At 42.5% G+C, this 13,141-nt stretch overlaps 1 protein-coding gene across 2 annotated transcripts in view; it reads left to right on the forward strand.

Annotated features, from left to right (window-relative positions):
* Nucleotides 1-4,348: 4,348 nt before the first annotated feature.
* MTFR1 (mitochondrial fission regulator 1) overlaps nucleotides 4,349-13,141 on the forward strand; it is a 66,114-nt gene continuing 57,321 nt past the window's right edge. Inside the window, exon 1 of one of the 2 annotated variants that reach the window (XM_053558639.1) lies at nucleotides 4,349-4,441. The gene's annotated coding sequence lies outside the window, so the exon portion shown is untranslated. Of the gene's footprint in view, nucleotides 4,529-13,141 lie in introns of both variants that reach the window. The other variant, XM_053558638.1, reaches the window with a different exon arrangement.

Consider the following 13,141-nt stretch of genomic DNA (forward strand, 5'->3'; position numbering starts at 1 on the left):
ATTTTTCCAGGGTCAACTCCCATGGCTGTTAGCAGGATTCAGTTTCTAATAGGCTGATGCATGGAGGGCCCTCAGTTCCTTGCTGTTAGCCAGAAGCTTCCCTTGATTTCTAGCCAGGCGGGCCTCTCCTTGGGGTAGCTTACAATATGATACTGGCTTCCCTTACAGCAAGTGAAGAAGAGACCAAGAGAGGGCAAACAAGACAAAAGTCACAATCCTTTTGTAATCTAATCTCAAAAATGACACCCTCTCACTCTTGCGATCTATTCATTAGAAGCAAGTCACTAGGTCCAGTCCATCCTCAAGGGGAGGGGATCCCTGGGGGCAGCTTGGAGGCTGCTTGTCACAGAGATGCAAGCAAAGAATTAAAAAAACAAGGTGGTAATACATTTCTTAGCTCTGTCTGCTAAGATACGCTAAATTCAATGACACTCTGGTTTCTAAATACCATTCCAGGCCTTCTTGAAGAAATGGCTGATTTTAGGATTGGGGTAAGAAAAATACAATAGAAACCTGGAATATCTTGTAATTCTACAAAAAAAAGGGAGATAACATAAAAACAAACATGACACAAAGTCAAACTTAAAAAACTCTCAATGGTCAAAGCTGGAACAATTTGAGCAAGAAAATAATGATCAGGGGCGGCCCCTGTGGCTCAAGGAGTAGGGCGCCGGTCCCATATGCCAGAGGTGGCCGGTTCATACCCAGCCCTGGCCAAAAACCACAAAAAAAAAAAAAAAAAAAGGAAATAATGATCAGAGGGCTGGTTGTGGTGGCTCATGCCTATAGTTTTACCTACTTGGGAGGCCGAGGCCAGAGGATTGCTTGAGTCTAAGAGTTTGAGGTTGCTGTGAGCTATGACACCAGGACACTCTACCAGGGTGACAGAGTAAGACTGTGTCTCAAAAAAAAAAAAAAAAGTCAATGGGACAATGGGTAGAAGAGACAAATCTTCCTTACAGAAGAATTCAAAGTAATGTATACAAATAGTCCCCTCTAGGAGTTGAAGCTTAGTCCCCTACTCCTCTTGAGTGTAGGCAGGATTCAGTGACTTGTTTTCAGAGAAGAGAACATAGAAAGGAAGAAAAGGCAACTTTACAGTGGAAGAACTAGCAAATATTACTAGGGTCAGGTGATCAAGGTTAGTGTGTTTGTGTGTGTGTGTGGGGGGGTGCCTAACGCACCATCATTTACACCTTTCAGTTAACATCACCAGTAATAAACAAACTATGCTGATATCACGTACACCTGCCCCCATATGATGTGATGAGAAGGGCATTTCCCCATGTGGTATTTTCCGTAAATCCTGCAACCAGACTCTAATCTAGAAAAAAAACATCAAACACAAATCGAGGGACATTTTACACAATACCTGACCAGACTCTTTAAAACTGTCTTCGTCATATCAAGGTCACAAAAAACAAGAAGACTGAAAAACTATTACAGATCAGAGGAGACTAAGGACACATGATAAGTAAATGCCAAGTGTTATCTTGGATTGGATTCTGGAACAGAGAAAGGGCATTAGTAAAACTCCAATAAAGTCTGGAGTTTAATAAATAGTAATGTAACAACATTGGCTTCTTAGCCTTGTCAATGTCTTATGGTAATGAAAGATGTTAAAATTGTGAAGGTACAAAGGAATTTTCAGCATTATTTTTGCAACTTTTTCATGAATCTAAAATTATTCTAAAATAGGAGTTTATTAAAAAGAAAAAGCAAAGAATCCTGCTTACAATTTTAGAAGCATGATGACTGGATTATCTTCCCCTAGATTAGCTTCTGGCTCAGCACATTTCAAACCGGCTGTCTCCTTCACTAGCCACATACTTCTAGTGCCAGGTACCAAAGGACACTTGGATAGGCTCCTGTATCACAGCATTGAAATGGCACAGAGCATGGCTTTCTAGAAGCCATTTCAGCACCTGGAGAGCCAACAGTAAAGAGTTTAATTTATCACGAAATTCAGCTCTCTTGGCCCCATTCAGATTCCAAAAACATCCGGGGCTACTCCAGGGCTCCTAATATAAAAGGAAGTTGGGGCAGCGCCTGTGGCTCAAAGGAGTAGGGCACCAGCCCCATAAGCCAGAGGTGGTGGGTTAGAACCCAGCCCTGGCCGAAAAAAAAAAGGAAGTTAGAAGGAAGGGAAGCTGAAAAGGTAAAAACCAATCTGTTTGTGGGTTTCCTTAAGATACATTTATTTATTTATTTATTCATTTTGAGACAGAGTCTCACTATGTCACCCTCAGTAGAGTGCTGTAGCGTCACAGCTCACAGCAACCTCCAACTCTTGGGCTTAAGTGATTATTTTGCCTCAGCCTCCCAAGTAGCTGGGACTACAGGTGCCCACCACAACGCTCGGCTATTTTTTTTTTCTGTTGCAGTTATTATTGTTGTTTTAGCTGGCCCGGGCTGGGTTTGAACCCTCCAGCCTTGATGCCTGTGGCTGGCGCCCTACCCACTGAGTTACGGGTGCTGCCTTTAAGACACTTTTAAAAAGCAGAAAACAATATACGACCACATGAACTCAGTGCCAGGGTTCCCTCATGGACCTTGGAAAGGGGTTGTGTAAGTCAGGGGGCCTGAAGCTCAAGCTCCTTTAATTCAGTGGTAAATCCACCCCAGAAAGATCACAGAAGAAGAAATAAAAGACTTTGCCAGAGTGTCCTAAAATAGTCAACTACTTAGAAAGCATGTACCCCCACCCCTTCAGCACCAAAGTTCCCCCTTACAGGTGAGAAACCTGTGGCCTTAAGGTCACAAATGACTGATACCCATTTAGAAGTCCACTGATCCCCATTCAGAGGTCAAATGAAACTGTGGACCTCCATGCTGCAACCCAATATTGAAATGCTTTCCAACAAAAACAACAAATCTATTAAAAGATTAGTTAACTTTAAAATTAACAAATAGGGCAGTGCCTGTGGCTCAGTGAATAGGGTGCGGGGCCCCATGTACAGAGGGTGGCGGGTTCCAACCCAGCCCTGGCCAAACTGCAACAAAAAAATAGCCAGGCGTTGTGGCGGGTGCCTGTAGTCCCAGCTACTCGGGAGGCTGAGGCAAGAGGATCGCCTAAGCCCAAGAGCTGTAGGTTGCTGTGAGCTGTGATGCTACAGCACGCTACTGAGAGAGACAAAGTGAGACTATGTCTCTAAAAAATAAAATAAGACAAAATAAAATTAACAAATAGTTTTCATTTTTGGAAGTAAGTACATAGTTGTTAGATTTTTACAAAATAATGTACATTTTAAAGTGTACCTACTTGAAGTAACTTGAATGCAGCCTTATTTCATTATAGCTAAATCAATTCGGTCTTCCAACATGAAAAGGTTCCCTACCCCCGCTCTAGCTCTTTCATCAGGCCTGAGGCCAACCACTCACTTCTCAGGAAGCATTCCTTGAGACACCCCATAGACGCCTCAGCTCCCATCTTGATTCATTATAATATTTGTTCGCATACGTTAAGTTTAGGTTTTTATCTCGCTGTCATCCTACAGACTCCCTTAGGGCGTGGTTCAAGGCTCTTTAAAAAATCTTTGTACTGTCATAGTGGGCCCCCAACATGCCCTTGTTGAGTAAATGAATTAATGCACTTGCTGAAACAGGTAAGCTGTCACCAGGAGATGACTTTGGCCACCCAGGGCAAGAACATCAGAGCTTGGGTGCCAGCCCAGCGGACGTCGGGGATCAATTGCAAGGGAGGGTAAGAGAAAACCAATCTCAAACAGTCTCTGGAAAGGCCATATCGAAATACTGACGGGTTCTTCACCCCTGAGATGAATCTTTTGTCACGCCCACACACTTTACTATGCTGAATAGATAATAAATGTAATGATCATTATTTTCATGACAGAATTATTTGAAATCCAGAGTGTCCTAGAATATTCAGCCATTTAGAAAGCATGTGCCCGGATGAATCAGACTAAACAGACGTAGGAACTGAAGACCATGAAGTAGAAACCTTATCCATTGGGCACTCCGCACGCTCCGCAAAGCTACCCCTGCCTAAGAGAAACACCCCGGATGTGAGGTCTGCATAAGCAGATTTGCCGGGTGAACACAAGTTCCTACCGCGTAGGAAGAAACGGGCTCAAAGTGTTAGTTTAACAAGGCCTTAAGACTCACACTGACAGCAACATTAGGAACGTGGGGCTTCCTACACACCTAGAGCACGAAGTTTCCTTCCTACACACCTGCGCAAAATAGCCATAGCACCAAGCCAGGTGCTCGCTTGAAGCACAGGCCCCACCCACAATCCCGCGCGTGCGCACGCTGAAAGGGCTAGGCGGCTCCCTGTGCCCGCCTCCGAGCGTAGGCAACAGCTGATTGGTCAGCTTGGCCCCAGTTCGGGGAGGGCATTGACTGATTGGCAGCAACGCCATGGGACGACGAAGCTGGAAGCCTGAGTAGTAGAGGTGGTGCTGGCTGCCGCGCGCGGGAGGTGAGTGGCGCTCCGGCCTCGGAAAAAAGCGGTTAGCGAGGGGGACAGGGAGGCGGCTCCGGACCTGAAGGCGGCGGGGACGCTCTGGTAATACTCAGGGTGGGAGCTAAAGGAGCCCGGGTCGGGATTACGGGCGAGACGCTTTACGGGCGAGACGCGGGCTCTGTGAGCCGGCTGGGTGTTTGCCGAGTGGCCGGCTTGAGGATACGTTCCGGGCAGCTGGAGGGGCTGAGGCCCTCGCGTGTCCGGGGTTTGCTGGAGCGCAGGGTGGCCGGCCGACCGATTCGGCCTGAGCGCTGCGGCTCGCTCGCTCCCAGTCTACGCGTCTTCCCTTCCCCCGCCTTTCTGTCCGATTTCGGAGTCCCGGGTTCCCGCGCCGGCCGCCGGGCGGCGGTTCCTTGGGTGTAGCGCCCTCTCCCCGGGACTCTGGGAGCCGCGCTCCGCGGGTGCGCTCCAGCCGGGCCTGGCGGACTCCGGGACGCGGAGCGCGCTCCCTGGTCGTCCCCGGAGTTTAACCAGCTTCACCTGTGTTGTGTTAAGATGTCGCTTTTCGCCGTTCCAGAGTACGTTCCTGACCGTGACCAGGGTTGCATGAAGCCCCAAAGTTGGCCTTTGGGCATTTAAAAAATGTTATGGAAATCTTCAAAACTATGGAGAATTTGAGCGAGTTAGCATAAAGACCTCGGTGTTTCATCACCCACTTCCAGTAATTGTCTGTACATGACTATTCCTGCTCGCCTTCACCGGGTTATTTTCAGATAAATCCCAGACATTCATTTCATCTCTTTTTTTACGTATGTCTGTGCGTCTGTCATGATCAGTAAGGCTTCCCTTTTGAGGGGGTTAACTAAGGCGCACATTAGACGGCGCTAATTCGTACTGCTTCTTTAAGAATTGAGGCAGCTCTCTCTCTGCAGTCTCGTTACCCGGTGGCTCAGGTTTTCAAAACCAAAGATACTAAATAATCCAGGCAGTAGTGTTTTTTGCCTTCAAGCAGTACTAATTGTATTGATAATTTCTATTTAGAGAGGTCTTCGTACATATGAAGCACTATGAAATTGTTCTACCTATTCATTTTTTTTTAGCACCTATTTAGTTTTAACAGCTGTATGAAGTAGCCATTATCCTCATTTGTGTGTGTGTGTCTGTGTGTCTGTGTCTGTCTCTCTCTTTTGCCCAGGCTAGAGTGTAGTGGAGCTATCATAACTTACTACGTAACTTCAAACTCCTGGGCTTAAGTAATCCTCCTGCCTCAGTCTCCTGAGTAGCTGGGACTACAGTTGCACTCCACCACTCCGGCCTAATTTTTCTATTTTTTTGTAGAGATGGGGATTTTGCTACTTTGCTGCGGCTTTTCAGCCTCTCCAAACTTGAGGATTACAGGTAGTATTCCTCATAAAGCTAGTATTATCTCCATTTTACAGTTGAAGGAAAAGGAAATTAAGAGAAGTCACAATTTGCCAAGGTCACACTGCTGAAAGGGTGTGAGGTCGATGTCAGGGTACTAATTTTGATCATTGTCATTGCAAAGTTTTTGCTCTTTTAACTACAGTTGACTGTCCAAAGAGTTGCAGAATGAATGAAACTGCAGGAGAAAATTATGTCTGTTGAGTTACAGATTCCTAAGGGGGGGGGGAATCTGGAAATTTACATGGGTACAAAACAAGGGTGAGAGAGGTTGGTTTGGTTCTTTGAAACAGTGAAAGATTGAGTACAACTAGATTTGAAGTTTTTTTTTAATTATTATTATTATTATTTTTTTTTTTTGCAGTTTTTGGCCAGGACTGGGCTTGAACCCGCCACCTCCAGCATATGGGGCCAGCACCCAACTCCTTTGAGCCACAGGCGCTGCCCGTTTAATTAATTACTTTATTTTTTATTTTTTTGCAGTTTTTGGCCAGCGTTGGGTTTGAACCTACCACCTCCGGTATATGGGGCTGGTGCCCTACTCCTTGAGGCACAGGCCCTAGATTTGAAGTTTTGAGCAAAGTATATACAGTTCAACAAATGTGTTATTTATTTATTTATTTATTTATTTTTAGAGACTGGGTCTAGCTCTGTTGCCCAGATTGGGGTGTAGTGGTTCATAACTCACTGCAAACTCAAATTACTGGGCTGAAGCTATCCTCCCACCTCAGCCTCCTTAATAGCTGGGGCCACATGTATGTACCACCATGGCTGGATAATTTAATATAATTTAAAAATTTTTTGTAGTGATGGGAGTCTTGCTTTGTTGCCCAGGCTGGGCTTAAACTCCAGCCTCAAGCAGTCCTTTCACCTTGGCCACCCAAAGTGCTGGGATTACACGTGTGAGCCACCACATCCCACCTTTTTTTATTCTTTAATATATGGCTAAAGGGGAGAAGTAAAAGGGAAAATACAGTACATTAATGGCTGGTCTCCACTTTTTTACCACATAGCATCTACTTGATGTTTATATTATTTTGTCTATCCATCATCTTCCCAAGCTTAAACTACTTCTAAGATAGTGTCTCCATCTACATAGCATTAGATGGATCAGGAACTAGAATGGAGACAGATAGGCTTATTCAGAGGACAGTGGAGAAGGCCTATTAAATTGGGGCTTTGGATTCTTTTTTTTTTTTTTTTTGTAGAGACAGTCTCATTGTACCGCCCTCGGTAGAGTGCCATGACGTCACACGGCTCACAGCAACCTCCAACTCCTGGGCTTACACAATTCTCTTGCCTCAGCCTCCTGAGCAGCTGGGACTACAGGCACCCGCCACAACGCCTGGCTATTTTTTTTTTTTTTGTTGCAATTTGGCCAGGGCTCGGTTTGAACCCGCCACCCTCGGCATATGGGGCCTGTGCCCTACTCACTGAGCCACAGGCGCTGCCCAAGGGGGCTTTGGATTCTTACCGTATAGGAGTAATTCAGAAGTCCAGAAGTAAGGTCAGACTCAACTTTTGAAGGAAATGAGTGCCACATGTAAGGAGTTTGAAATTACAGAGCAAAGAAGCACCAAACTCAAATTCATCTTACAGGATGGTAGTGAGCTGACACTGTCAAAGATATGAAAAGATCAGTGCATTGACCTGATGAATATAAAGGTAATAGATATGGGGAACTGGTGAATTTATAAATGTAAAGACTGGACAAAGAAAATAGCCGGGGGTGCGGGGAGTGGGGAGGACAAAAGAAAAGCAGGTGTACAATAGGTCTGAAGAGCTGGTACTTCAGTTTCCTTGAGTTTGTTTTCTTTCTTTCTATTTATTTAGAGACAGAGTCTCACTCTGTTGCCATGACTGGAGTTCCTTGGTGTCATAGCTCACAGCAGCGTCAAACTCCTGGGCTCAAGTGATCTTCTTGCCTCAGCTTCCAGCCTCCCGAGTAGCTGGGACTATAGGCACCCACCACAATGCCCAGCTAGTTTTTAGTAGAGAACCCCTGCACTCAAGTAATCCACTCACCTTGGCCTCCCAGAGTGCTAGGATTATGGGTGTGCATGTGGCCATGAGTTTGTTTTCTTGGTCTGTCTTATAATGAGTATTACTGCATCACTCTTCTTTGAAATGTTAATTACTCAGCTTCTCAACTATTCTCTTATATTTTTATTAGGTACTTGTTGATAGAAATGTCATAATTTAGATAAGTAACAAAGTATGACACCATAATCCCAGCATTTAATGAAAACCACTGATGATGCTTTGATGGAGGAAAATGGCATCAGTTTTAGTTAACAGTTGATTACTGGTGCTTCACATTTATTGTCCATTTGTGTTTCCACTTGTAAAATGCCTACTCAGGCCCTATGCCTATTGTTCCATTGGGCTTTCGATCTTTGTTTCTTGGTTTGCCAGCACTTTATATTCCCTAGGGATACAAATCATTTGTTACATTAAGTTGCAAGTGCATTTCTCAATTACATGTTGGTTCTTTCCTCTCAAAAGCTAGAGACCCAGCTGCTCTGGAGGCTGAGGCAGGAGAATCGCTGAAGCCCAAGAGCTAGAGGTTGCTGTGAGTCCTGTGACATCATGGCACTCTACTGAAGGCGGTAAAGTGAGACTCTGTCTCTACAAAAAAAAAAAAGAAAGAAAAAAAGCTAGAGAGTGACTAGTAAAGTCAAATACATGTATCAGCTGGGAGAATATTCAGGGCTGCTGTTCTAGGGACCAGAACATGCCACTCTGAAACAGTTCCTTAATTTGCTGTTGGCAGCCAGCCAATCTGCAAGTCAATATTGCCAAACAAATTGTATTGTATAAATATTTGATATCATTTAACAGATTAATTTATACAGCTGTATCTGATTAGTGTGAGTTGGTTGTAAAAATGCAAAAAGTTAGACAAAATAGGAAAGTTAAATTAAGTCTCTATGATTGCTAAAACATACGTTATAGTGCATTATTTTGTATATAAATGTCAATATGTAAAACAGTATAAATAAATAAAATCTTATTTATTTATGAGACCATCTCACTCTGTTGCTCCAGGCTAGAATGCCCATGATATCAGCCTACCTTATATAGCAGCCTTAAACTCCTGGTTCAAACAATCCTCTTTCCTCAGCCTACCGAGTAGCTGGGACTCAAGGCACCTGCCATAACACCTGGCAAATTTTTCTATTTTTAGTAGAGTTGGGGTCACACTCTCGCTCAGGCTTGGTCTTGAACTCCTGAGCTCAAGGGATCCTCCTACCTCAGCCTCTCAGAGTGCAAGGATTACAGATGTCAGCCAACACTCCCAGTAAGATTTTTTTTTTTTAAACTCTAAGAAATTTTATTACCTTTTGCAATGGATTTTTTATGTACTAGTAACAACTGATACAGCCTTCTGTAACCATGAGTACTAGGTCCAAGAATGGAAAATATTTGAAAAATTATAATAAAAATTAACAACATATAGCATACAAATAATGCAATATAGCAACTATTTACATAGCATTTATATTGTAATAGGTATTATAAATAATGCACAGATGATTTCAAATATATGAGAGGATATGTGTAGTTGCCATGCAAATACTATACCATTTTATATTAAGGACTTAAAGTGTCTATAGATTTTGGTATTCACAGGATTCCTAGAACCAATCCCCCATGGATATTGAGAGAGATAACTGTATCATGCATGCTGTTGGTAGAGTAGACTGGTTTCCTACAGAGATGATTTCAGGTGAGATGGGTATCAACTTTGTATTTATTTTAGCCAAGATATCCCTTTTTATCTCTGCGCTCCAATAAGGAATATAATCTGTAGTTAGGCATTTTAAAGTATATTGTGAAAAATATCCTAGAATAACAAACTCTAGTTGAATAGATAATACTGCTTGTGATGAAGCTAAATTTAACTTTTTTTTTTCTTTTTAAGATAGTCTCACTAAATAGCTGGGCGTTGTGGCGGGTGCCTGTAGTCCCAGCTACTCGGGAGGCTGAGGCAAGAGAATTGCTTAAGCCCAGGAGTTGGAGGTTGCTGTGAGCTGTGTGAGGCCACGGCACTCTACCGAGGGCCATAAGTGAGACTCTGTCTCTACAAAAAAAAAAGTCTCACTTTGTCGCCTTCTGTAGAATGCTGTGGTGTCACAGCTCACAGCAACCACAAACTCTTGGGTTTAAGTGGTTCTCTTACCTCAGCCTCCCAGGTACCTGGGACTACAGGTGCCTGCCACAACACCTGGCTTTTTTTTTGTTGTTGTTACAGTTTAGCTGGTCTGGGCCAGGTTCGAACCTGCCACCCACCACTGGGCTATGGGCACCAAGCCTAAATTTAACTCTTTTTTTTTTTGTAGAGACAGAGTTTCACTTTATTGCCCTCAGTAGAGTGCCGTGGCGTCATACGGCTCACAGCAACCTCCAACTCCTGGGCTTAGGCAATTCTCCTGCCTCAGCCTCCCTAAATTTAACTTTTTAAAAAGTGAGTTGATTAAAACATTAAGAACATCTGGATATGACTAAAATCATGAAGCAAGTATGAATGTCTAAAGTTGGGAACTACTAATATAGCCTATAAGGTTTCTTCAAAGTTTATACTATTACTTGATGGTATGATCCAAAGTTTAAATAATGTTTATGTGTTTACTTATTTTAAAAATATTAGAGGTCTTTAAAAATTACAAAAGTAGTACATATATCCTATTGGAAAAAACATATAAACAATACACAAGTGCATAAAGGTGAAAAAGAAAAATAGACCCACCACCACGCCTCAGATAGTCAATGTTATGTTTTGGTATATTTTCATATCTTTTTTTTCTGAAACATCTATTTCACCACTATTTCTGTTGCTTTGTTTTATTTTTATTTTCTTTTTTTTTTTTTAAATTTAGAGAGAGGATGCTCTCACTCTTGTTACCCAGGCTGAAGTACAGTGGTATGATCATAGCTCACTGTAAACCAAAACTCCTGGGCTCCAGCAGTACTCCCACCCGGGCGGTCCCAAATGCTGAGAATATAAGCATGAACCTTCATGCCCATTTTTTTTTTTTTTTTTTTTTTTTTTCAGTAGAATCCTGTTCACATTTTAGTTTGTAACATTTTTCATACGGCATTTTTTTGTTTGTTTAAAATAAGGAAGGGGAAATTTATTACTTTATTGGCAAAGGAGTTAGTAAGGCACACTATCTCAAAATAACCACCTTTCCTCTTCATTCAGCATTTTATCATGAAAATTTTTCCATGTGTATCCCTTTTTTGTTTAATGGCCATAAACTTAGAATGGGTATACGTAATTTATTTTTACTATTCCCCCGCCCCCCCTTTTTTTTAAACTGAGGCAGGGGCTCACTCTTTTGCCTTGGCTAGAGAGCAGTGGTGTCACAATAGCTCATTGCAACCTTACACTCCTGGCTCCCATGATCCTCTCTGGGACTCTCGGCATGTACCACCTCTGCTAACTATTTCCCTATTGTGGACGTTTAGATTGCCTCTAGATTTTCTTTCACAACTAATGCTTTAGTAAATATCCTTACCAGCTTTTATTTTTATTTTTTTTTATTTTTTTTTTGGCCGGGGCTGGGTTTGAACCCACCACCTCCGGCATATGGGACCGGCGCCCTACCCCTTGAGCCACAGGCGCCGCCCCTTACCAGCTTTTAAAAACTAAACATCTTCATTTACAAAGTTATAATTTACTGAGTTTTTTTCTGTAAAGCAATTTTTATGCACATAATAATTACGCAGGGGACAGTAATTATTTTACAACTTGCCAAAATTACCTTTATATAGTAAATTTTCATCATTTGCCTAGGCCTAGTGATAGCATTGTTAGTCAGTGAAAAATACTATTGACTTCTCTCTTATAATGTAAGGATAATTAAATGGCCATTGTTTGCTTCTATTGATGTCTGTACCAGGATCATTATTGTGACCAGTCTTTTCAAAAGATTGTCTTAAAATATATGCCGGCCTGTAGTCCCAGCTACTCGGGAGACTGAGGCAAGAGAATCACTTAAGCCCAGGAGTTGGAGGTTGTTGTGAGCTGTGTGATGCCATGGCACTCTACCCAGGGCCATAAAGTGAGACTCTGTCTCTAAAAAAAAAAAAAAATATATATATATATATATATATATATATATATGCCAGAATATTCATTCATTTGCATGGACTGCTTAAAATAACAAAAATACTTTAAAAAGAAAATACCTATGTCATTCACTATGGGGTTATATTTTAGAGATCCTCCCGTGAAAATGGCACACTTACAGTCAAATGGAAATATAACCTCCATGTACCTGTCTTTTTTTATTTTTTAACTTTTTCCCAATCACCCTCTAGACAAGAATTCTTTTATCATACAGAGGGAAGATAACTTCAAAATGTTGTTTGTTTTTTTTTTTTCCTGACCAGGGGGAGGAGGGGACCCTATTATGTACAGCCCTGCCTCTCCCCAGGCATCCAAATGTTCTTAAGTTTAATTTCCTATCTAAAGCCTTTGGCTTGGCACCCATAGCACAGTGGTTACAGTGCCAGCCACATACACTGAGGCTGGTGGGTTCAAACCCGGTCCTGGCCAGCTAAACAACAACAATGACAACTGCAACAAAAGCTAGCCGGGTGTTGTGGCAGGTGCCTGTAGTCCCAGCTACTTGGGAGGCTGAGGCAAGAGAATTGCTTAAGCCCAAGAGTTTGAGGTTGCTGTGAGCTGTCACACCACAGCACTCTACCAAGGGCAACATAGTGAGACTGTCTTAAAAAAAAATTTCCTATCTAAAGCCCATTGACTTGAAAGAATTTTCATCAAGTTTTAATTAGCTTATGTTCATAGACCTCTTATTTCAACAGTTTTACTTTTTGTTGAGAGGTGTACTACAGGGCATGAGATGTATTCATTTGTGGACTGAAAGAAATGACATTGTCAGTTTTCGTGCTAGGTAATGGGCACATAGCAATGCACTTAATTTTGCATGAACAATAAAGAATATTCTAAATTACTGCCAAGAAATTGTGCCCACAGGTTGAATACTACTATATTGTTGTTTTATAGTTTGGTATATACTATATGGTATCAACTAGACCAGTGACTTTTGAGGATGTTAGGTATACTTTGAAAGTTTTTTTTTTTTTTTTTTGTAGAGACAGAGTCTCACTTTATGGCCCTCGATAGAGTGCCGTGGCCTCACACAGCTCACAGCAACCTCCAATTCCTGGGCTTAGGCGATTCTCTTGCCTCAGCCTCCCGAGTAGCTGGGACTACAGGCGCTTGCCACAACGCCCGGCTAGGCTGGGTTTGAACCCGCCACC

This window comes from Nycticebus coucang, chromosome 13, assembly GCF_027406575.1.
Source record: "Nycticebus coucang isolate mNycCou1 chromosome 13, mNycCou1.pri, whole genome shotgun sequence".
Lineage (NCBI taxonomy): Eukaryota > Metazoa > Chordata > Mammalia > Primates > Lorisidae > Nycticebus > Nycticebus coucang.